Below are 27,289 nucleotides of genomic sequence, written 5' to 3'. Positions count from 1 at the left end.
GACACTAGTTATAGATTCCGATGCTTCACTCCAGGTTTACTATATCTCTTGGACCTTCTTATTGACGATGAAATACGGAAATTGCATCGGAATTAAACAGAAAGGCACAATGCCGACTTAAGTTCAAGAAGACTGACTCTTCTTACTGACTATGTTTTGAACCATTCCTGTGACACTAGTTATAGATTCTGATGCTTCACTTCAGGTTTACTGTATCCCTTGGAACTTCTTATTGACGATGGAACACAGAAAATGCATCGGAATTAAATACAAAAGGCACAATGCCGACCTAAGTACAAGAAGACTGACTCTTCTTACTGACTATGTTTTGAACCATTCCTGTGACACTAGTTATAGATTCCGATGATTCACTTCAGATTTACTGTATCCCTTTGACCTTCTTATTGACGATGAAACACAGAAATTGCATCGGAATTAGATTCAAATGGCACAATGCCGACTTAAGTACAAGAAGACTGACTGTTCCCACTGTCTATGTTTTGAACCTTTCCTGTGACACTAGTTATAGATTCCGATGCTTCACTTCAGGTTTACTGTATCCCTTGGACCTTCTTATTGACGATGACGCACATAAATTGCATCGGTATGAAATACAAAATGCACAATGCCGACTTAAGTACAAGAAGACTGACCATTCTTACTGACTGTGTTTTGAACCATTCCTATGACACTAGTTACAGATTCAGGTGCTTCACTTCAAGTGTACTGTATCCCTTGGACCTTCTTATTGACAATGAAACACAGAAATTGCATCGGAATTAAATAGAAAAGGCACAATTCCGACATAAGTACAAGAATACTGACTCTTCTTACTGTCTATGTTTTAAACCATTCCTGTGACACTAGTTATAGATTCCGATGCTTCACTCGAGGTTTACTGTATCCCTTGGACCTTCTTATTGACGATGAAACACAGAATTTGCATCGTAAATAAATAAAAAAGGCACAATGCCGACTTAAGTACAAGAAGACTGACTCATCTTACTGTCTATGTTTTGAACCATTCCTATGACACTAGTTACAGATTCAGGTGCTTCACTTCAAGTGTACTGTATCCCTTGGACCTTCTTATTGACAATGAAACACAGAAATTGCATCGGAATGAAATAAAAATGGCACAATGCCGACTTAGGTACAAGAAGACTGACTCTTCTTACTGTCTATGTTTTGAACCATTCCTGTGACACTAGTTATAGATTCCGATGCTTCACTCCAGGTTTACTATATCTCTTGGACCTTCTTATTGACGATGAAATACAGAAATTGCATCGGAATTAAACAGAAAGGCACAATGCCGACTTAAGTACAAGAAGACTGACTCTTCCTACTGTCTATGTTTTGAACCATTCCTGTCACACTAGTTATAGATTCGATGCTTCACTTCAGGTTTACTGTAACCCTCTGACCTTCTTATTGACGATGAAACACAGAAATTGCATCGGAATTAAATTCAAAAGGCACAATGCCGACTTAAGTTCAAGAAGACTGACTCTTCTTACTGTCGATGTTTGAACGATTCCTGTGACACTAATTATAGATTCCGATGCTTCACTCCAGGTTTAATGTAACCCTTGGTCCTTCTTATTGACGATGAAACACAGAAATTGCATCGGAATGAAATAAAAAAGGCACAATGCCGACTTAAGTACAAGAAGACTGACTCTTCTTACTGTCTATGCTTTGAACCATTCCTGTGACACTAGTTATAGATTCCCATGCTTCACTCCAGGTTTACTATATCTCTTGGACCTTCTTATTGACGATGAAATACAGAAATTGCATTGGAATTAAATAGAAAAGGCACAATGCCGACATAAGTACAAGAATACTGACTCTTCCTACTGTCTATGTTTTGAACCATTCCTGTCACACTAGTTATAGATTCCGATGCTTCACTTCAGGTTTACTGTAACCCTCTGACCTTCTTATTGACGATGAAACACAGAAATTGCATCGGAATTAAATTCAAAAGGCACAATGCCGACTTAAGTTCAAGAAGACTGACTCTTCCCACTGTCTATGTTTTGAACCATTCCTGTGACACTAGTTACAGATTCAGGTGCTTCACTCCTGGTTTACTGTATCCCTTGGACCTTTTTATTGACGATGAAACACAGTAATTGCATCGGAATTAAATACAAAAGGCACAATGCCGACTTAAGTACAAGATGACTGACACTTCTTACTGACTATGCTTTGAACCATTCCTGTGACACTAGTTATAGATTCCGATGATTCACTTCAGATTTACTGTATCCCTCTGATCTTCTTACTGACGATGAAACACAGAAATTGCATCGGAATTAAATACTAAAGGCACAATGCCGAATTAAGTACAAGAAGACTGACTCTTCTAACTGCCGATGATTTGAACCATTCCTGTGACACTAGTTATAGATTCCGATGCTTCACTCCAGGTTTAATGAATCCCTTGGACTTTCTTATTGACGATGAAACACAGAAATTGCATCGGAATGAAATAAAAAAGGCACAATGCCGACTTAGGTACAAGAAGACTGACTCTTCTTACTGTCTATGTTTTGAACCATTCCTGGGACACTAGTTATAGATTCCGATGCTTCACTCCAGGTTTACTATATCTCTTGGACCTTCTTATTGACGATGAAATACAGAAATTGCATCGGAATTAAACAGAAAGGCACAATGCCGACTTAACTACAAGAAGACTGACTCTTCCTACTGTCTATGTTTTGAACCATTCCTGTCACACTAGTTATAGATTCGATGCTTCACTTCAGGTTTACTGTAACCCTCTAACCTTCTTATTGACGATGAAACACAGAAATTGCATCGGAATTAAATTCAAAAGGCACAATGCCGACTTAAGTTCAAGAAGACTGACTCTTCTTACTGACTATGTTTTGAACCATTCCTGTGACACTAGTTATAGATTCTGATGCTTCACTTCAGGTTTACTGTATCCCTTGGATCTTCTTATTGACGATGGAACACAGAAAATGCATCGGAATTAAATACAAAAGGCACAATGCCGACCTAAGTACAAGAAGACTGACTCTTCTTACTGACTATGTTTTGAAACATTCCTGTGACACTAGTTATAGATTCCGATGATTCACTTCAGATTTACTGTATCCCTTTGACCTTCTTATTGACGATGAAACACAGAAATTGCATCGGAATTAAATTCAAATGGCACAATGCCGACTTAAGTACAAGAAGACTGACTGTTCCCACTGTCTATGCTTTGAACCATTCCTGTGACACTAGTTATAGATTCCGATGCTTCACTCTAGGTTTACTGTATCCCTTGGACCTTCTTATTGACGATGACGCACATAAATTGCATCGGTATGAAATACAAAATGCACAATGCCGACTTAAGTACAAGAAGACTGACCATTCTTACTAACTGTGTTTTGAACCATTCCTGTGACACTAGTTATAGATTCCGGTGATTCACTTCAGGTTTACTGTATCCCTTGGACCTTCTTATTGACGATGAAATACAGAAATTGCATCGGTATTAAATACAAAAGGCACAATGCCGAATTAAGTACAAGAATACTGACTCTTCTTACTGTCTATGTTTTAAACCATTCCTGTGACACTAGTTATAGATTCCGATGCTTCACTCTAGGTTTACTGTATCCCTTGGACCTTCTTATTGACGATGAAACACAGAATTTGCATCGTAAATAAATAAAAGAGGCACAATGCCGACTTAAGTGCAAGAAGACTGACTCATCTTACTGTCTATGTTTTGAACCATTCCTATGACACTAGTTACAGATTCAGGTGCTTCACTTCAAGTGTACTGTATCCCTTGGACCTTCTTATTGACAATGAAACACAGAAATTGCATCGGAATTAAATTCAAAAGGCACAATGCCGACTTCAGTTCAAGAAGACTGACTCTTCCCACTGTCTATGTTTTGAACCATTCCTGTGACACTAGTTACAGATTCAGGTGCTTCACTCCTGGTTTACTGTATCCCTTGGACCTTTTCATTGACGATGAAACACAGAAATTGCATCGGAATTAAATACAAAAGGCACAATGCCGACTTAAGTACAAGATGACTGACACTTCTTACTGACTATGCTCTGAACCATTCCTGTGACACTAGCTATAGATTCCGATGATTCACTTCAGATTTACTGTATCCCTCTGATCTTCTTACTGACGATGAAACACAGAAATTGCATCGGAATTAAATTCAAAAGGCACAATGCCGACTTAAGTTCAAGAAGACTGACTCTTCTTACTGTCGATGTTTGAACCATTCCTGTGACACTAATTATAGATTCCGATGCTTCACTCCAGGTTTAATGTAACCCTTGGACCTTCTTATTGACGATGAAACACAGAAATTGCATCGGAATGAAATAAAAAAGGCACAATGCCGACTTAAGTACAAGAAGACTGACTCTTCTTACTGTCTATGCTTTGAACCATTCCTGTGACACTAGTTATAGATTCCCATGCTTCACTCCAGGTTTACTATATCTCTTGGACCTTCTTATTGACGATGAAATACAGAAATTGCATTGGAATTAAATAGAAAAGGCACAATGCCGACATAAGTACAAGATGACTGACACTTCTTACTGACTATGCTTTGAACCATTCCTGTCACACTAGTTATAGATTCCGATGCTTCACTTCAGGTTTACTGTAACCCTCTGACCTTCTTATTGACGATGAAACACAGAAATTGCATCGGAATTAAATTCAAAAGGCACAATGCCGACTTAAGTTCAAGAAGACTGACTCTTCCCACTGTCTATGTTTTGAACCATTCCTGTGACACTAGTTACAGATTCAGGTGCTTCACTCCTGGTTTACTGTATCCCTTGGACCTTTTTATTGACGATGAAACACAGTAATTGCATCGGAATTAAATACAAAAGGCACAATGCCGACTTAAGTACAAGATGACTGACACTTCTTACTGACTATGCTTTGAACCATTCCTGTGACACTAGTTATAGATTCCGATGATTCACTTCAGATTTACTGTATCCCTCTGATCTTCTTACTGACGATGAAACACAGAAATTGCATCGGAATTAAATACTAAAGGCACAATGCCGAATTAAGTACAAGAAGACTGACTCTTCTAACTGTCGATGATTTGAACCATTCCTGTGACACTAGTTATAGATTCCGATGCTTCACTCCAGGTTTAATGAATCCCTTGGACTTTCTTATTGACGATGAAACACAGAAATTGCATCGGAATGAAATAAAAAAGGCACAATGCCGACTTAGGTACAAGAAGACTGACTCTTCTTACTGTCTATGTTTTGAACCATTCCTGGGACACTAGTTATAGATTCCGATGATTCACTTCAGATTTACTGTATCCCTCTGATCTTCTTACTGACGATGAAACGCAGAAATTGCATCGGAATTAAATACTAAAGGCACAATGCCGAATTAAGTACAAGAAGACTGACTCTTCTAACTGTCGATGATTTGAACCATTCCTGTGACACTAGTTATAGATTCCGATGCTTCACTCCAGGTTTAATGAATCCCTTGGACTCTCTTATTGACGATGAAATACAGAAATTGCATCGGAATGAAAAAAAAATGCACAATGCCGACTTAGGTACAAGAAGACTGACTCTTCTTACTGTCTATGTTTGAACCATTCCTGTGACACTAGTTATAGATTCCGATGCTTCACTCCAGGTTTACTATATCTCTTGGACCTTCTTATTGACGATGAAATACAGAAATTGCATTGGAATTAAATAGAAAAGGCACAATGCCGACATAAGTACAAGAATACTGACTCTTCCTACTGTCTATGTTTTGAACCATTCCTGTCACACTAGTTATAGATTCCGATGCTTCACTTCAGGTTTACTGTAACCCTCTGACCTTCTTATTGACGATGAAACTCAGAAATTGCATCGGAATTAAATTCAAAAGGCACAATGCCGACTTAAGTTCAAGAAGACTGACTCTTCCCACTGTCTATGTTTTGAACCATTCCTGTGACACTAGTTACAGATTCAGGTGCTTCACTCCTGGTTTACAGTATCCCTTGGACCTTCTTATAGACTATGAAACACAGAAATTGCATCGGAATTAAATACAAAAGGCACAATGCCGACTTAAGTACAAGAAGACTGACTCTTCTTACTGACTATGTTTTGAACCATTCCTGTGACACTAGTTATAGATTCCGATGATTCACTTCAGATTTACTGTATCCCTCTGATCTTCTTACTGACGATGAAACACAGAAATTGCATCGGAATTAAATACTAAAGGCACAATGCCGAATTAAGTACAAGAAGACTGACTCTTCTTACTGTCGATGATTTGAACCATTCCTGTGACACTAGTTATAGATTCCGATGCTTCACTCCAGGTTTAATGAATCCCTTGCACTTTCTTATTGACGATGAAACACAGAAATTGCATCGGAATGAAATAAAAAAGGCACAATGCCGACTTAGGTACAAGAAGACTGACTCTTCTTACTGTCTATGTTTTGAACCATTCCTGTGACACTAGTTATAGATTCCGATGCTTCACTCCAGGTTTACTATATCTCTTGGACCTTCTTATTGACGATGAAATACAGAAATTGCATCGGAATTAAACAGAAAGGCACAATGCCGACTTAAGTACAAGAAGACTGACTCTTCCTACTGTCTATGTTTTGAACCATTCCTGTCACACTAGTTATAGATTCGATGCTTCACTTCAGGTTTACTGTAACCCTCTAACCTTCTTATTGACGATGAAACACAGAAATTGCATCGGAATTAAATTCAAAAGGCACAATGCCGACTTAAGTTCAAGAAGACTGACTCTTCTTACTGACTATGTTTTGAACCATTCCTGTGACACTAGTTATAGATTCTGATGCTTCACTTCAGGTTTACTGTATCCCTTGGATCTTCTTATTGACGATGGAACACAGAAAATGCATCGGAATTAAATACAAAAGGCACAATGCCGACCTAAGTACAAGAAGACTGACTCTTCTTACTGACTATGTTTTGAAACATTCCTGTGACACTAGTTATAGATTCCGATGATTCACTTCAGATTTACTGTATCCCTTTGACCTTCTTATTGACGATGAAACACAGAAATTGCATCGGAATTAAATTCAAATGGCACAATGCCGACTTAAGTACAAGAAGACTGACTGTTCCCACTGTCTATGCTTTGAACCATTCCTGTGACACTAGTTATAGATTCCGATGCTTCACTCTAGGTTTACTGTATCCCTTGGACCTTCTTATTGACGATGACGCACATAAATTGCATCGGTATGAAATACAAAATGCACAATGCCGACTTAAGTACAAGAAGACTGACCATTCTTACTAACTGTGTTTTGAACCATTCCTGTGACACTAGTTATAGATTCCGGTGATTCACTTCAGGTTTACTGTATCCCTTGGACCTTCTTATTGACGATGAAATACAGAAATTGCATCGGTATTAAATACAAAAGGCACAATGCCGAATTAAGTACAAGAATACTGACTCTTCTTACTGTCTATGTTTTAAACCATTCCTGTGACACTAGTTATAGATTCCGATGCTTCACTCTAGGTTTACTGTATCCCTTGGACCCTCTTATTGACGATGAAACACAGAATTTGCATCGTAGATAAATAAAAGAGGCACAATGCCGACTTAAGTGCAAGAAGACTGACTCATCTTACTGTCTATGTTTTGAACCATTCCTATGACACTAGTTACAGATTCAGGTGCTTCACTTCAAATGTACTGTATCCCTTGGACCTTCTTATTGACAATGAAACACAGAAATTGCATCGGAATTAAATTCAAAAGGCACAATGCCGACTTCAGTTCAAGAAGACTGACTCTTCCCACTGTCTATGTTTTGAACCATTCCTGTGACACTAGTTACAGATTCAGGTGCTTGACTCCTGGTTTACTGTATCCCTTGGACCTTTTCATTGACGATGAAACACAGAAATTGCATCGGAATTAAATACAAAAGGCACAATGCCGACTTAAGTACAAGATGACTGACACTTCTTACTGACTATGCTCTGAACCATTCCTGTGACACTAGCTATAGATTCCGATGATTCACTTCAGATTTACTGTATCCCTCTGATCTTCTTACTGACGATGAAACACAGAAATTGCATCGGAATTAAATACTAAAGGCACAATGCCGAATTAAGTACAAGAAGACTGACTCTTCTTACTGTCGATGATGTGAACCATTCCTGTGACACTAGTTATAGATTCCGATGCTTCACTCCAGGTTTAATGAATCCCTTGGACTTTCTTATTGACGATGAAACACAGAAATTGCATCGGAATGAAATAAAAAAGGCACAATGCCGACTTAGGTACAAGAAGACTGACTCTTCTTACTGTCTATGTTTTGAACCATTCCTGTGACACTAGTTATAGATTCCGATGCTTCACTCCAGGTTTACTATATCTCTTGGACCTTCTTATTGACGATGAAATACAGAAATTGCATCGGAATTAAACAGAAAGGCACAATGCCGACTTAAGTACAAGAAGACTGACTCTTCCTACTCTCTATGTTTTGAACCATTCCTGTCACACTAGTTATAGATTCGATGCTTCACTTCAGGTTTACTGTAACCCTCTGACCTTCTTATTGACGATGAAACAGAGAAATTGCATCGGAATTAAATTCAAAAGGCACAATGCCGACTTCAGTTCAAGAAGACTGACTCTTCTTACTGTCGATGTTTGAACCATTCCTGTGACACTAATTATAGATTCCGATGCTTCACTTCAGGTTTAATGTAACCCTTGGACCTTCTTATTGACGATGAAACACAGAAATTGCATCGGAATGAAATAAAAAAGGCACAATGCCGACTTAAGTACAAGAAGACTGACTCTTCTTACTGTCTATGCTTTGAACCATTCCTGTGACACTAGTTATAGATTCCCATGCTTCACTCCAGGTTTACTATATCTCTTGGACCTTCTTATTGACGATGAAATACAGAAATTGCATTGGAATTAAATAAAAAAAGCACAATGCCGACATAAGTACAAGAATACTGACTCTTCCTACTGTCTATGTTTTGAACCATTCCTGTCACACTAGTTATAGATTCCGATGCTTCACTTCAGGTTTACTGTAACCCTCTGACCTTCTTATTGACGATGAAACACAGAAATTGCATCGGAATTAAATTCAAAAGGCACAATGCCGACTTAAGTTCAAGAAGACTGACTCTTCCCACTGTCTATGTTTTGAACCATTCCTGTGACACTAGTTACAGATTCAGGTGCTTCATTCCTGGTTTACTGTATCCCTTGGACCTTTTTATTGACGATGAAACACAGATATTGCATCGGAATTAAATACAAAAGGCACAATGCCGACTTAAGTACAAGATGACCGACACTTCTTACTGACTATGCTTTGAACCATTCCTGTGACACTAGTTATAGATTCCGATGATTCACTTCAGATTTACTGTATCCCTCTGATCTTCTTACTGACGATGAAACACAGAAATTGCATCGGAATTAAATACTAAAGGCACAATGCCGAATTAAGTACAAGAAGACTGACTCTTCTTACTGTCGATGATTTGAACCATTCCTGTGACACTAGTTATAGATTCCGATGCTTCACTCCAGGTTTAATGAATCCCTTGGACTTTCTTATTGACGATGAAACACAGAAATTGCATCGGAATGAAATAAAAAAGGCACAATGCCGACTTAGGTACAAGAAGACTGACTCTTCTTACTGTCTATGTTTTGAACCATTCCTGTGACACTAGTTATAGATTCCGATGCTTCACTCCAGGTTTACTATATCTCTTGGACCTTCTTATTGACGGTAAAATACAGAAATTGCATCGGAATTAAACAGAAAGGCACAATGCCGACTTAAGTACAAGAAGACTGACTCTTCCTACTGTCTATGTTTTGAACCATTCCTGTCACACTAGTTATAGATTCGATGCTTCACTTCAGGTTTACTGTAACCCTCTGACCTTCTTATTGACGATGAAACACAGAAATTGCATCGGAATTAAATTCAAAAGGCACAATGCCGACTTAAGTTCAAGAAGACTGACTCTTCTTACTGACTATGTTTTGAACCATTCCTGTGACACTAGTTATAGATTCTGATGCTTCACTTCAGGTTTACTGTATCCCTTGGAACTTCTTATTGACGATGGAACACAGAAAATGCATCGGAATTAAATACAAAAGGCACAATGCCGACCTAAGTACAAGAAGACTGACTCTTCTTACTGACTATGTTTTGAACCATTCCTGTGACACTAGTTATAGATTCCGATGATTAACTTCAGATTTACTGTATCCCTTTGACCTTCTTATTGACGATGAAACACAGAAATTGCATCGGAATTAAATTCAAATGGCACAATGCCGACTTAAGTACAAGAAGACTGACTGTTCCCACTGTCTATGTTTTGAACCATTCCTGTGACACTAGTTATATATTCCGATGCTTCACTTCAGGTTTACTGTATCCCTTGGACCTTCTTATTGACGATGACGCACAGAAATTGCATCGGTATGAAATACAAAATGCACAATGCCGACTTAAGTACAAGAAGACTGACCATTCTTACTGACTGTGTTTTGAACCATTCCTGTGACACTAGTTATAGATTCCGGTGATTCACTTCAGGTTTACTGTATCCCTTGGACCTTCTTATTGACGATGAAATACAGAAATTGCATCGGTATTAAATACAAAAGGCACAATGCCGAATTAAGTACAAGAATACTGACTCTTCTTACTCTCTATGTTTTAAACCATTCCTGTGACACTAGTTATAGATTCCGATGCTTCACTCTAGGTTTACTGTATCCCTTGGACCTTCTTATTGACGATGAAACACAGAATTTGCATCGTAAATAAATAAAAAAGGCACAATGCCGACTTAAGTACAAGAAGACTGACTCATCTTACTGTCTATGTTTTGAACCATTCCTATGACACTAGTTACAGATTCAGGTGCTTCACTTCAAGTTTACTGTATCCCTTGGACCTTCTTATTGACGATGAAACACAGAAATTGCATCGGAATTAAATACAAAAGGCACAATGCCGACTTAAGTACAAGAAGACTGAATCTTCTTACTGACTATGTTTTTAACCATTCCTGTGACACTAGTTATAGATTCCGATGATTCACTTCAGATTTACTGTATCCCTCTGACCTTCTAACAGTCGATGAAACACTGAAATTGCATTGAAATTAAATACTAAAGGCACAATGCCGAATTAAGTACAAGAAGACTGACTCTTCTTACTGTCGATGTTTTGAACCATTCCTGTGACACTAATTATAGATTCCGATGCTTCACTCCAGGTTTAATGTAACCCTTGGACCTTCTTATTGACGATGAAACACAGAAATTGCATCGGAATGAAATAAAAAAGGCACAATGCCGACTTAAGTACAAGAAGACTGACTCTTCTTACTGTCTATGCTTTGAACCATTCCTGTGACACTAGTTATAGATTCCCATGCTTCACTCCAGGTTTACTATATCTCTTGGACCTTCTTATTGACGATGAAATACAGAAATTGCATTGGAATTAAATAGAAAAGGCACAATGCCGACATAAGTACAAGAATACTGACTCTTCCTACAGTCTATGTTTTGAACCATTCCTGTCACACTAGTTATAGATTCCGATGCTTCACTTCAGGTTTACTGTAACCCTCTGACCTTCTTATTGACGATGAAACACAGAAATTGCATCGGAATTAAATTCAAAAGGCACAATGCCGACTTAAGTTCAAGAAGACTGACTCTTCCCACTGTCTATGTTTTGAACCATTCCTGTGACACTAGTTACAGATTCAGGTGCTTCACTCCTGGTTTACTGTATCCCTTGGACTTTTTTATTGACGATGAAACACAGAAATTGCATCGGAATTAAATAGGAAAGGTTAAATGCCGACTTAAATACAAGAAGACTGACTCTTCCTACTGTCTATGTTTTGAACCATTCCTGTGACACTAATTATAGATTCCGATGCTTCACTTCAGGTTTACTGTCTCCCTTGGACCTTCGTGTTGACGATGAAACACAGAAATTGCATCGGAAAGAAATAAAAAAGGCACAATGCCGACTTAAGTACAAGAAGACTGACTCCTCTTACTGTCAATGCTTTGAACCATTCCTGTGCCACTAGCTATAGATTCCGATGCTTCACTCCAGGTCTACTATATCTCTTGGACCTTCTTATTGACTATGAAATAAAGAAATTGTATCGGAATTAAATAGAAAAGGCACAATGCCGCCTTCAGTACAAGAAAACTGACTCTTCCTACTGTCTATGTTTTGAACCATTCCTGTCACACTAGTTATAGATTCCGATGCTTCACTTCAGGTTTATTGCAACCCTCTGACCTTCTTATTGACGATGAAACACAGAAATTGCATCGGAATTAAATTCGAAAGGCACAATGCCGACTCAAGTACAAGAAGACTGACTCTTCCTACTGACTATGCTTTGAACCATTCCTGTGACACTAGTTATAGATTCAGGTGCTTCACTTCAGGTTTACTGTATCCTTTGGACCTTCTTATTGACGATGAAACACAGAAATTGCAGCGGAATTAAATACAAAAGGCACAATGCCGACTTAAGTACAAGAAGACTGAATCTTCTTACTGACTATGTTTTTAACCATTCCTGTGACACTAGTTATAGATTCCGATGATTCACTTCAGATTTACTGTATCCCTCTGACCTTCTTACTGACGATGAAACACAGAAATTGCATCGGAATTAAATACAAAAGGCACAATGCCGACTTAAGTACAAGAAGACTGACTCTTCTTACTGTCTATGCTTTGAACCATTCCTGTGACACTAATTATAGATTCCGATGCTTCACTCCAGGTTTACTATATCTCTTGGACCTTCTTATTGACGATGAAATACAGACATTGCATCGGAATTAAATAGAAAAGGCACAATGCCGACATAAGTACAAGAATACTGACTCTTCCTACTGTCTATGTTTTGAACCATTCCTGTCACACTAGTTATAGATTCCGATGCTTCACTTCAGGTTTACTGTAACCCTCTGACCTTCTTATTGACGATGAAACACAGAAATTGCATCGGAATATAATTCAAAAGGCACAATGCCGACTTAAGTTCAAGAAGACTGACTCTTCCCACTGTCTATGTTTTGAACCATTCCTGTGACACTAGTTACAGATTCAGGTGCTTCACTTCAGGTTTACTGTATCCGTTGGACCTTCTTATTGACGATGAAACACAGAAATTGCATAAGAAATAAATACAAAAGGCACAATGCCGACTTAAGTACAAGAAGACTGACTCTTCTTACTGACTATGGTTTGAACCATTCCTGTGACACTAGTTATACATTCTGATGCTTCACTTCAGGTTTACTGTATCCCTTGGACCTTCTTATCGACGATGAAACACAGAAATTGCATCGGAAGTAAGTAAAAAAGGCACAATGCCGACTTCAGTACACGAAGACTGACTCTTCTTACTGTCTATGTTTTGAACCATTCCTGTGACACTAGTTATAGACTCTGATGCTTCACTTCAGGTTTACTGTATCCCTTGGACCTTCTTATTGACGATAAAATACAGAAAGTGCATCGGAATTAAATAGAAAAGGCACAATGCCGACATAAGTACAAGAAGGCTGACTCTTCTCACTGACTATGTTTTGAACCATTCCTGTGACACTAGTTATCGACTCTGATGCTTCACTTCAGGTTTACTGTATCCCTTGGACCTTCTTATTGAAGATGAAACACAGAAATTGCATCGGAATTAAATACAAAAGGCACAATGCCGACGTAAGTACAAGAAGACTGACTCTTCCTACTGTCTATGTTTAGAACCATTCCTGTGACAATAGTTATAGATTCCGGTGCTTCACTCCTGGTTTACTGTATCCCTTGGACCTTTTTATTGACGATGAAACACAGAAATTGCATCGGAATTAAATAGGATAGGTTAAATGCCGACTTAAGTACAAGAATACTGACTCTTCTTACTGTCTATGTTTTGAACCATCCCTGTGACACTTGTTATTGATTCCGATGCTTCACTCCAGGTTTACTGTATCCCTTGGGATTTCTTATTGACGATGAAACGCAGAAATTGCATCGGAATTAAATACAAAAGGCACAATGCCGACGTAAGTACAAGAAGACTGACTCTTCCTACTGTCTATGTTTTGAACCATTCCTGTGACAATAGTTATAGATTCCAGTGCTTCACTCCAGGTTTACTGTATCCCTTGGACCTTTTTATTGACGATGAAACACAGAAATTGCATCGGAATTAAATAGGAAAGGTTAAATGCCGACTTAAATACAAGAAGACTGACTCTTCCTACTTTCTATGCTTTGAACCATTCCTGTGACACTAATTATAGATTACGATGCTTCACTTCAGGTTTACTGTCTCACTTGGACCTTCGTGTTGACGATGAAACACAGAAATTGCATCGGAAAGAAATAAAGAAGGCACAATGCCGACTTGAGTACAAGGAGACTGACTCTTCTTACTGTCAATGCTTTGAACCATTCCTGTGCCACTAGCTATAGATTCCGATGCTTCACTCCAGGTCTACTATATCTCTTGGACCTTCTTATTGACTATGAAATAAAGAAATTGCATCGGAATTAAATAGAAAAGGCACAATGCTGACTTCAGTACAAGAAAACTGACTCTTCCTACTGTCTATGTTTTGAACCATTCCTGTCACACTAGTTATAGATTCCGATGCTTCACTTCAGGTTTATTGCAACCCTCTGACCTTCTTATTGACGATGAAACACAGAAATTGCATCGGAATTAAATACAAAAGGCACAATGCCGACTTAAGTACAAGAAGACTGACTCTTCTTACTGACTATGATTTGAACCATTCCTGTGACACTAGTTATAGATTCCGATGATTCACTTCAGATTTACTGTATCCCTCTGACCTTCTTATTGACGATGAAGCACAGAAATTGCATCGGAATTAAATACTAATGGCACAAAGGCGAATTAAGTACAAGAAGGATGACTCTTCTTACTGTCGATGTTTTGAACCATTCCTGTGACACTAGTTATAGATTCCGATGCTTCACTCCAGGTTTAATGTATCCCTTGGACCTTCTTATTGACGATTAAACACAGAAATTGGATCGGAATTAAATACGAAAGGCACAATGCCGACATAAGTACAAGATGACTGACTCTTCTTACTAACTATATTTTGAACCATTCCTGTGACACTAGTTACAGATTCAGGTGCTTCACTTCAAGTTTACTGTATCCCTTGGAACTTCTTATTGACGATGAAACACAGAAATTGCATCGGAATTAAATACAAAAGGCACAATGCCGACTTAAGTACAAGAAGACTGATTCTTCTTACTGACTATGTTTTTAACCATTCCTGTGACACTAGTTACAGATTCCGATGATTCACTTCAGATTTACTGTATCCCTCTGACCTTCTTACTGACGATGAAACACAGAACTTGCACCGAAATTAAATACTAAAGGCACAATGCCGAAATAAGTGCAAGAAGACTGACTCTTCTTACTGTCGATGTTTTGAACCATTCCAGTGACACTAATTATAGATTCCGATGCTTCACTCCAGGTTTAATGTATCCCTTGGACCTTCTTATTGCCGATGATACACAGAAATTTCATCGGAATTAAATTCAAAAGGCACAATGCCGACTTAAGTTCAAGAAGACTGACTCTTCCCACTGTCTATGTTTTGAACCATTCCTGTGACACTAGTTACAGATTCAGGTGCTTCACTTCAGGTGTACTGTATCCGTTGGACCTTCTTATTGACGATGAAACACAGATATTGCATCGGAATTAAATACAAAAGGCACAATGCCGACTTAAGTACAAGATTACTGTCTCTTCTTACTGACTATGTTTTGAACCATCCCTGTGACACTAGTTGCAGATTCAGGTGCTTCACTTCAGGTTTACTGTATCCCTTGGACCTTCTTATAGACTATGAAACACAGAAATTGCGTCGGAATTAAATAGAAAAGGCACAATGCCGACTTAAGTACAAGAATACTGACTCTTCCTACTGTCTATGTTTTGAACCATTCCTGTCACACTAGTTACAGATTCCGATGCTTCACTTCAGGTTTACTGTAACCCTCTGACCTTCTTATTGACGATGAAACACAGAAATTGCATCGGAAATAAATTCAAAAGGCACAATGCCGACTTAAGTTCAAGAAGACTGACTCTTCCCACTGTCTATGTTTTGAACCATTCTTGTGACACTAGTTACAGATTCAGGTGCTTCACTTCAAATTTACTGTATCCGTTGGACCTTCTTATTGACGATGAAACACAGAAATTGCATCGGAATTAAATACAAAAGGCACAATGCCGACTTAAGTACAAGATGACTGTCTCTTCTTACTGACTATGCTTTGAACCATTCCTGTGACACTAGTTACAGATTCAGGTGCTTCACTTCAGGTTTACTGTATCCCTTGGACCTTCTTATAGACTATGAAACACAGAAATTGCATCGGAATTAAATACAAAAGGCACAATGCCGACTTAAGTAGAAGAAGACTGACTCTTCTTACTGACTATGTTTTGAAATATTCCTGTGACACTTGTTATAGATTCTGATGCATCACTTCAGGTTTACTGTATCCCTTGGAACTTCTTTTTGACGATGAAACACAGAAATTACATCGGAATTAAATACAAAAGGCACAATGCCGACTTAAGTACAAGAAGACTGACTCTTCTTACTGACTATGTTTTGAACCATTCCTGTGACACTAGTTATAGATTCCGATGATTCACTTCAGATTTACTGTATCCCTCTGACCTTCTTACTGACGATGATATACAGATATTGCATCGGAATTAAATACAAAAGGCACAATGCCGACTTAAGTACAAGAAGACTGACTCATCTTACTGTCTATGCTTTGAACCATTCCTGTGACACTAGTTATAGATTCCGATGCTTCACTCCAGGTTTACTATATCTCTTGGACCTTCTTATTGACGATGCAATACAGAAACTGCATCGGAATTAAACAGAAAAGGCACAATGCCGACTTAAGTACAAGAAGACTGACTCTTCCTACTGTCTATGTTTTGAACCATTCCTGTCACACCAGTTATAGATTCTGATGCTTCACTTCAGGTTTACTGTAACCCTCTGACCTTCTTATTGACGATGAAACACAGAAATTGCATCGGAATTAAATTCAAAAGGCACAATGCCGACTTACATTCAAGAAGACTGACTCTTCCCGCTGTCTATATTTGAACCATTCCTGTGACACTAGTTATAGATTCCGGTGATTCACTTCAGGTTTACTGTATCCCTTGGAAATTCTTATTGACGATGAAACACAGAAATTGCATCGGAATTAAATACAAAAGGCACAATGCCGACTTAAGTGCAAGAAGCCTGACTCTTCTTACTGACTGTGTTTTGAACCATTCCTCTGACACTAGTTATAGATTCCGGTGATTTACTTCAGGTTTACTGTATCCCTTGAACCTTCTTATTGACGATGAAACACAGAAGTTGCATCGGAATTAAATTGGAAAGGTTCAATGCCGACTTAAATACAAGAAGACTGACTCTTCCTACTGTCTACGTTTTGAACCATTCCTGTGACACTAGTTATAGATTCCGATGCTTCACTGCAGGTTTAATGTATCCCTTGGACCTTCTTTTTGACGATGAAACACAGAAATTGCATCGGAAGTAAATAAAAAAGGCACAATGCCGACTTAAGTACATGAAGACTGACTCTTCTTACTGTCTATGTTTTGAACCATTCCTGTGACACTAGTTATTGATTCCGATGCTTCACTCCAGGTTTACTATATCCCTTGGACCTTCGTATTGACGATTAAATACAGAAATTGCATCGGAATTACATAGAAAAGGCACAATGCCTACATAAGTACAAGAAGACTGACTCTTCTCACTGACTATGTTTTGAACCATTCCTGTGACACTAGTTATAGACTCTGATGCTTCACTTCAGGTTTACTGTATCCCTTGGACCTTCCTATTGACGATGAAACACAGAAGTTGCATCGGAATTAAATTGGAAAGGTTCAATGCCGACTTAAATACAAGAAGACTGACTCTTCCTACTGTCTACGTTTTGAACCATTCCTGTGACACTAGTTATGGATTCCGATGCTTCACTTCAGGTTTACTGTCTCCCTTTTACATTCGTGTTGACGATGAAACACAGAAATTGCATCGGAATGATATAAAAAAGGCACAATGCCGACTTAAGTACAAGAAGACTGACTCTTCTTACTGTTAATGCTTTGAACCATTCCTGTGCCACTAGTTATAGATTCCGATGCTTCACTCCAGGTTTACTATATCTCTTGGACCTTCTTATTGACGATGAAATACAGAAATTGCATCGGAATTAAATAGAAAAGGCACAATGCCGGCTTAAGTACAAGAAGACTGACTCTTCTTACTGACTATGATTTGAACCATTCCTGTGACACTAGTTATAGATTCCGATGATTCACTTCAGATTTACTGTATCCCTCTGACCTTCTTATTGACGATGAAACACAGAAATTGCATCGGAATTAAATACTAATTGCACAATGCCGAATTAAGTACAAGAAGGATGACTCTTCTTACTGTCGATGTTTTGAACCATTCCTGTGACACTAGTTATAGATTCCGATGATTCACTCCAGGTTTAATGTATCCCTTGGACCTTCTTATTGACGATGAAACACAGAAATTGTATCGGAATTAAATTCAAAAGGCACAATGCCGACTTAAGTTCAAGAAGACTGACTCTTCCCACTGTCTATGCTTTGAACCATTCCTGTGACACTAGTTACAGATTCAGGTGCTTCACTTCAGGTTTACGGTATCCCTTGGACCTTCTTATTGACGATCAAACACAGAAATTGCATCGTGATTAAATACAAAAGACACAATGCCGACTTAAGTACAAGAAGACTGACTCTTCTTACTGACTATGTTTTGAACCATTCCTGTGACACTAGTTATACATTCTGATGCTTCACTTCAGGTTTACTGTATCCCTTGCAACTTCTTATTGACGATGAAACACAGAAATTGCATCGGAATTAAATTGGAAAGGTTCAATGCCGACTTAAATACAAGAAGACTGACTCTTCCTACTGTCTATGTTTTGAACCATTCCTGTCACACTAGTTATAGATTCCGATGCTTCACTTTAGGTTTATTGCAACCCTCTGACCTTCTTATTACGATGAAACACAGAAATTGCATCGGAATTAAATACTAATTGCACAATGCCGAATTAAGTACAAGAAGGATGACTCTTCTTACTGTCGATGTTTTGAACCATTCCTGTGACACTAGTTATAGATTCCGATGATTCACTCCAGGTTTAATGTATCCCTTGGACCTTCTTATTGACGATGAAACACAGAAATTGCATCAGAATTAAATTCAAAAGGCACAATGCCGATTTAAGTTCAAGAAGACTGACTCTTCCCACTGTCTATGCTTTGAACCATTCCTTTGACACTAGTTACAGATTCAGGTGCTTCACTTCAGGTTTACGGTATCCCTTGGACCTTCTTATTGACGATCAAACACAGAAATTGCATCGTGATTAAATACAAAAGACACAATGCCGACTTAAGTACAAGAAGACTGACTCTTCTTACTGACTATGTTTTGAACCATTCCTGTGACACTAGTTATACATTCTGATGCTTCACTTCAGGTTTACTGTATCCCTTGGAACTTCTTATTGGCGATGAAACACAGAAATTGCATCGGAATTAAATACTAATTGCACAATGCCGAATTAAGTACAAGAAGGATGACTCTTCTTACTGTCGATGTTTTGAACCATTCCTGTGACACTAGTTATAGATTCCGATGATTCACTCCAGGTTTAATGTATCCCTTCGACCTTCTTATTGACGATGAAACACAGAAATTGCATCGGAATTAAATTCAAAGGCACAATGCCGACTTAAGTTCAAGAAGACTGACTCTTCCCACTGTCTATGCTTTGAACCATTCCTGTGACACTAGTTACAGATTCAGGTGCTTCACTTCAGGTTTACTGTATCCGTTGGACCTTCTTATTGACGATGAAACACAGAAATTGCATAAGAATTAAATACAAAAGGCACAATGCGGACTTAAGTACAAGAAGACTGACTCTTCTTACTGACTATGTTTTGAACCATTCCTGTGACACTAGTTATAGATTCCGATGATTCACTTCAGATTTACTGTATCCCTCTGACCTTCTTACTGACGATGAAACACAGAAATTGCATCGAAATTAAATACTAAAGGCACAATGCCGAAATAAGTACAAGAAGACTGACTCTTCTTACTGACGATGTTTGAACCATTCCAGTGACACTAATTATAGATTCCGATGCTTCACTCCAGGTTTAATGTATCCCTTGGACCTTCTTATTGACGATGAAACACAGAAATTGCATCGGAATTAAATACAAAAGGCACAATGCCGACGTAAGTACAAGAAGACTGACTCTTCCTACTGTCTATGTTTTGAACCATTCCTGTGACAATATTTATAGATTCCGGTGCTTCACTCCAGGTTTACTGTATCCCTTGGACCTTTTTATTGACGATGAAACACAGAAATTGCATCGGAATTAAATAGGAAAGGTTAAATGCCGACTTAAATACAAGAAGACTGACTCTTCCTACTTTCTATGTATTGAACCATTCCTGTGACACTAATTATAGATTCCGATGCTTCACTTCAGGTTTACTGTCGCCCTTGGACCTTCGTGTTGACGATGAAACACAGAAATTGCATCGGAAAGAAATAAAAAAGGCACAATGCCGACTTTAGTACAAGGAGACTGACTCTTCTTACTGTCAATGCTTTGAACCATTCCTGTGCCACTAGCTATAGATTCCGATGCTTCACTCCAGGTCTACTATATCTCTTGGACCTTGTTATTGACTATGAAATAAAGAAATTGCACCGGAATTAAATAGAAAAGGCACAATGCTGACTTCAGTACAAGAAAACTGACTCTTCCTACTGTCTATGTTTTGAACCATTCCTGTCACACTAGTTATAGATTCCGATGCTTCACTTCAAGTTTATTGCAACCCTCTGACCTTCTTATTGACGATGAAACACAGAAATTGCATCGGAATTAAATACAAAAGGCACAATGCCGACTTAAGTACAAGAAGACTGACTCTTCTTACTGACTATGATTTGAACCATTCCTGTGACACTAGTTATAGATTCCGATGATTCACTTCAGATTTACTGTATCCCTCTGTCCTTCTTATTGGCGATGAAGCACAGAAATTGCATCGGAATTAAATACTAATGGCACAAAGGCGAATTAAGTACAAGAAGGATGACTCTTCTTACTGTCGATGTTTTGAACCATTCCTGTGACACTAGTTATTGATTCCGATGCTTCACTCCAGGTTTAATGTATCCCTTGGACCTTCTTATTGACGATGAAACACAGAAATTGCATCGGAATTATATACGAAAGGCACAATGCCGACATAAGTACAAGATGACTGACTCTTCTCACTAACTATATTTTGAACCATTCCTGTGACACTAGTTACAGATTCAGGTGCTTCACTTCAAGTTTACTGTATCCCTTGGACCTTCTTATAGACTATGAAACACAGAAATTGCAACGGAATTAAATACAAAAGTCACAATGCCGATTTAGGTACAAGAAGACTGACTCTTCTTACTGACTATGATTTGAACCATTCCTGTGACACTAGTTATAGATTCTGATGCTTCACTTCAGATTTACTGTATCCCTTGGAACTTCTTATTGACGATGAAACACAGAAATTGCATCGGAATTAAATACAAAAGGCACAATGCCGACTTAAGTACAAGAAGACTGAATCTTCTTACTGGCTATGTTTTTAACCATTCCTGTGACACTAGTTACAGATTCCGATGATTCACTTCAGATTTACTGTATCCCTCTGACCTTCCTACTTACGATGAAACACAGAAATTGCATCGAAATTAAATACCTAAGGCACAATGCCGAAATAAGTACAAGAAGACAGACTCTTCTTACTGTCGACGTTTTGAACCATTCCAGTGACACTAATTATAGATTCCGATGCTTCACTCCAGGTTTAATGTATCCCTGGGACCTTCTTATTGCCGATGAAACTCAGAAATTGCATCGGAATTAAATTCAAAAGCGCAATGCCGACTTAAGTTCAAGAAGACTGACTCTTCCCACTGTCTATGTTTTGAACCATTCCTGTGACACTAGTTACAGATTCAGGTGCTTCACTTCAGGTTTACTGTATCCGTTGGACCTTCTTATTGACGATGAAACACAGAAATTGCATCGGAATTAAATACAAAAGGCACAATGCCGACTTAAGTACAAGATTACTGTCTCTTCTTACTGACTATGCTTTGAACCATTCCTGTGACACTAGTTACAGATTCAGGTGCTTCACTTCAGGTTTACTGTATCCCTTGGACCTTCTTATAGACTATGAAACACAGAAATTGCATCGGAATTAAATAGAAAAGGCACAATGCCGACTTAAGTACAAGAATACTGACTCTCCCTACTGTCTATGTTTTGAACCATTCCTGTCACACTAGTTATAGATTCCGATGCTTCACTTCAGGTTTACTGTAACCCTCTGACCTTCTTATTGACGATGAAACACAGAAATTGCATCGGAAATAAATTCAAAAGGCACAATGCCGACTTAAGTTCAAGAAGACTGACTCTTCCCACTGTCTATGTTTTGAACCGTTCCTGTGACACTAGTTACAGATTCAGGTGCTTCACTTCAAATTTACTGTATCCGTTGGACCTTCTTATTGACGATGAAACACAGAAATTGCATCGGAATTAAATACAAAAGGCACAATGCCGACTTAAGTACAAGATGACTGTCTCTTCTTACTGACTATGCTTTGAACCATTCCTGTGACACTAGTTACAGATTCAGGTGCTTCACTTCAGGTTTACTGTATCCCTTGGACCTTCTTATAGACTATGAAACACAGAAATTGCATCGGAATTAAATACAAAAGGCACAATGCCGACTTAAGTACAAGAAGACTGACTCTTCTTACTGACTATGTTTTGAACTATTCCTGCGACACTTGTTATAGATTCTAATGCTTCACTTCAGGTTTACTGTATCCCTTGGAACTTCTTATTGACGATGAAACACAGAAATTACATCGGAATTAAATACAAAAGGCACAATGCCGACTTAAGTACAAGAAGACTGACTCTTCTTACTGACTATGTTTTGAACCATTCCTGTGACACTAGTTATAGATTCCGATGATTCACTTCAGATTTACTGTATCTCTCTGACCTTCTTACTGACGATGATATACAGATATTGCATCGGAATTAAATACAAAAGGCACAATGCCGACTTAAGTACAAGAAGACTGACTCATCTTACTGTCTATGCTTTGAACCATTCCTGTGACACTAGTTATAGATTCCGATGCTTCACAACAGGTTTACTATATCACTTGGACCTTCTTATTGACGATGAAATACAGAAACTGCATCGGAATTAAACAGAAAAGGCACAATGCCGACTTAAGTACAAGAAGACTGACTCTTCTTACTGACTATGATTTGAACCATTCCTGTGACACTAGTTATAGATTCCGATGATTCACTTCAGATTTACTGTATCCCTCTGTCCTTCTTATTGACGATGAAGCACAGAAATTGCATCGGAATTAAATTCAAAAGGCACAATGCCGACTTAAGTTCAAGAAGACTGACTCTTCCCACTGTCTATATTTGAACCATTCCTGTGACACTAGTTATAGATTCCGGTGATTCACTTCAGGTTTACTGTATCCCTTGGAACTTCTTATTGACGATGAAACACAGAAATTGCATCGGAATTAAATACAAAAGGCACGATGCCGACTTAAGTGCAAGAAGCCTGACTCTTCTTACTGACTGTGTTTTGAACCATTCCTGTGACACTAGTTATAGATTCCGGTGATTTACTTCAGGTTTACTGTATCCCTTGAACCTTCTTATTGACGATGAAACACAGATATTGCATTGGAATTAAATACAAAAGGCACAATGCCGACTTACGTACAAGAAGACTGACTCTTCTTACTGACTACGTTTTGAACCATTCCTGTGACACTAGTTACAGATTCAGGTGCTTCACTTCAGGTTTACTGTATCCCTTGGACCTTCTTATTAACGATGAAACACAGACATTGCATCGGAATTAAATACAAAAGGCACAATGCCGACTTAAGTACAAGAAGACTGACTCTTCTTACTGACTATGTTTTGAACCATTCCTGTGACACTAGTTATACATTCTGATGCTTCACTTCAGGTTTACTGTATCCCTTGGAACTTCTTATTGACGATGAAACACAGAAAATGCATCGGAATTAGATACAAAAGGCACAATGCCGACTTAAGTACAAGAAGACTGACTCTTCTTACTGACTATGTTTTGAACCATTCCTGTGACACTAGTTATAGATTCCGATGATTCACTTCAGATTTACTGTATCCCTCTGACCCTCTTATTGACGATGAAACACAGAAATTGCATCGGAATTAAATACTAAAGGCACAATGCCGAATTAAGTACAAGAAGACTGACTCTTCTTACTGTCGATGTTTTGAACCATTCCTGTGACACTAGTTATAGATTCCGATGCTTCACTCCAGGTTTAATGTATCCCTTGGACCTTCTTTTTGACGATGAAACACAGAAATTGCATCGGAAGTAAATAAAAAAGGCACAATGCCGACTTAAGTACACGAAGACTGACTCTTCTTACTGTCTGTGCTTTGAACCATTCCTGTGACACTAGTTATAGATTCCGATGCTTCACTCCAGGTTTACTATATCCCTTGGACATTCGTATTGACGATTAAATACAGAAATTGCATCGGAATTAAATAGAAAAGGCACAATGCCTACATAAGTATAAGAAGACTGACTCTTCTCACTGACTATGCTTTGAACCATTCCTGTGACACTAGTTATAGACTCTGATGCTTCACTTCAGGTTTACTGTATCCCTTGGACCTTCTTATTGACGATGAAACACAGAAATTGCATCGGAATTAAATAGGAAAGGTTAAATGCCGACTTAAATACAAGAAGACTGACTCTTCCTACTTTCTATGTTTTGAACCATTCCTGTGACACTAATTATAGATTCCGATGCTTCACTTCAGGTTTACTGTCGCCCTTGGACCTTCGTGTTGACGATGAAACACAGAAATTGCATCGGAAAGAAATAAAAAAGGCACAATGCCGACTTTAGTACAAGGAGACTGACTCTTCTTACTGTCAATGCTTTGAACCATTCCTGTGCCACTAGCTATAGATTCCGATGCTTCACTCCAGGTCTACTATATCTCTTGGACCTTCTTATTGACTACGAAATAAAGAAATTGCATCGGAATTAGATAGAAAAGGCACAATGCTGACTTCAGTACAAGAAAACTGACTCTTCCTACTGTCTATGTTTTGAACCATTCCTGTCAAACTAGTTATAGATTCCGATGCTTCACTTCAGGTTTATTGCAACCCTCTGACCTTCTTATTGACGATGAAACACAGAAATTGCATCGGAATTAAATACAAAAGGCACAATGCCGACTTAAGTACAAGAAGACTGACTCTTCTTACTGACTATGATTTGAACCATTCCTGTGACACTAGTTATAGATTCCGATGATTCACTTCAGATTTACTGTATCTCTCTGACCTTCTTATTGACGATGAAGCACAGAAATTGCATCGGAATTAAATACTAATGGCACAAAGGCGAATTAAGTACAAGAAGGATGACTCTTCTTACTGTCGATGTTTTGAACCATTCCTGTGACACTAGTTACAGATTCAGGTGCTTCACTTCAAGTTTACTGTATCCCTTGGACTTTCTTATAGACTATGAAACACAGAAATTGCAACGGAATTAAATACAAAAGTCACAATGCCGACTTAGGTACAAGAAGACTGACTCTTCTTACTGACTATGATTTGAACCATTCCTGTGACACTAGTTATAGATTCTGATGCTTCACTTCAGGTGTACTGTATCCCTTGGAACTTCTTATTGACGATGAAACACAGAAATTGCATCGGAATTAAATACAAAAGGCACAATGGTGACTTAAGTACAAGAAGACTGAATCTTCTTACTGACTATGTTTTAACCATTCCTGTGACACTAGTTACAGATTCCGATGATTCACTTCAGATTTACTGTATCCCTCTGACCTTCCTACTGACGATGAAACACAGAAATTGCATCGGAATTAAATACAAAAGGCACAATGCCGACTTAAGTACAAGATACTGTCTCTTCTTACTGACTATGCTTTGAACCATTCCTGTGACACTAGTTACAGATTCAGGTGCTTCACTTCAGGTTTACTGTATCCCTTGGATCTTCTTATAGACTATGAAACACAGAAATTGCATCGGAATCAAATAGAAAAGGCACAATGCCGACTTAAGTACAAGAATACTGACTCTTCCTACTGTCTATGTTTTGAACCATTCCTGTCACACTAGTTATAGATTCCGATGCTTCACTTCAGGTTTACTGTAACCCTCTGACCTTCTTATAGACTATGAAACACAGAAATTGCATCTGAATTAAATACAAAAGGCACAATGCCGACTTAAGTACAAGAAGACTGACTCTTCTTACTGACTATGTTTTGAACTATTCCTGCGACACTTGTTATAGATTCTGATGCTTCACTTCAGGTTTACTGTATCCCTTGGAACTTCTTATTGACGATGAAACACAGAAATTACATCGGAATTAGATACAAAAGGCACAATGCCGACTTAAGTACAAGAAGACTGACTCTTCTTACTGACTATGTTTTGAACCATTCCTGTGACACTAGTTATAGATTCCGATGATTCACTTCAGATTTACTGTATCCCTCTGACCTTCTTACTGACGATGATATACAGATATTGCATCGGAATTAAATACAAAAGGCACAATGCCGACTTAAGTACAAGAAGACTGACTCATCTTACTGTCTATGCTTTGAACCATTCCTGTGACACTAGTTATAGATTCCGATGCTTCACTCCAGGTTTACTATATCACTTGGACCTTCTTATTGACGATGAAATACAGAAACTGCATCGGAATTAAACAGAAAAGGCACAATGCCGACTTAAGTACAAGAAGACTGA

This window comes from Schistocerca americana, chromosome 3 (genome assembly GCF_021461395.2).
Source record: "Schistocerca americana isolate TAMUIC-IGC-003095 chromosome 3, iqSchAmer2.1, whole genome shotgun sequence".
Classification (NCBI taxonomy): domain Eukaryota; kingdom Metazoa; phylum Arthropoda; class Insecta; order Orthoptera; family Acrididae; genus Schistocerca; species Schistocerca americana.
This window is presented reverse-complemented; position numbering follows the sequence as displayed.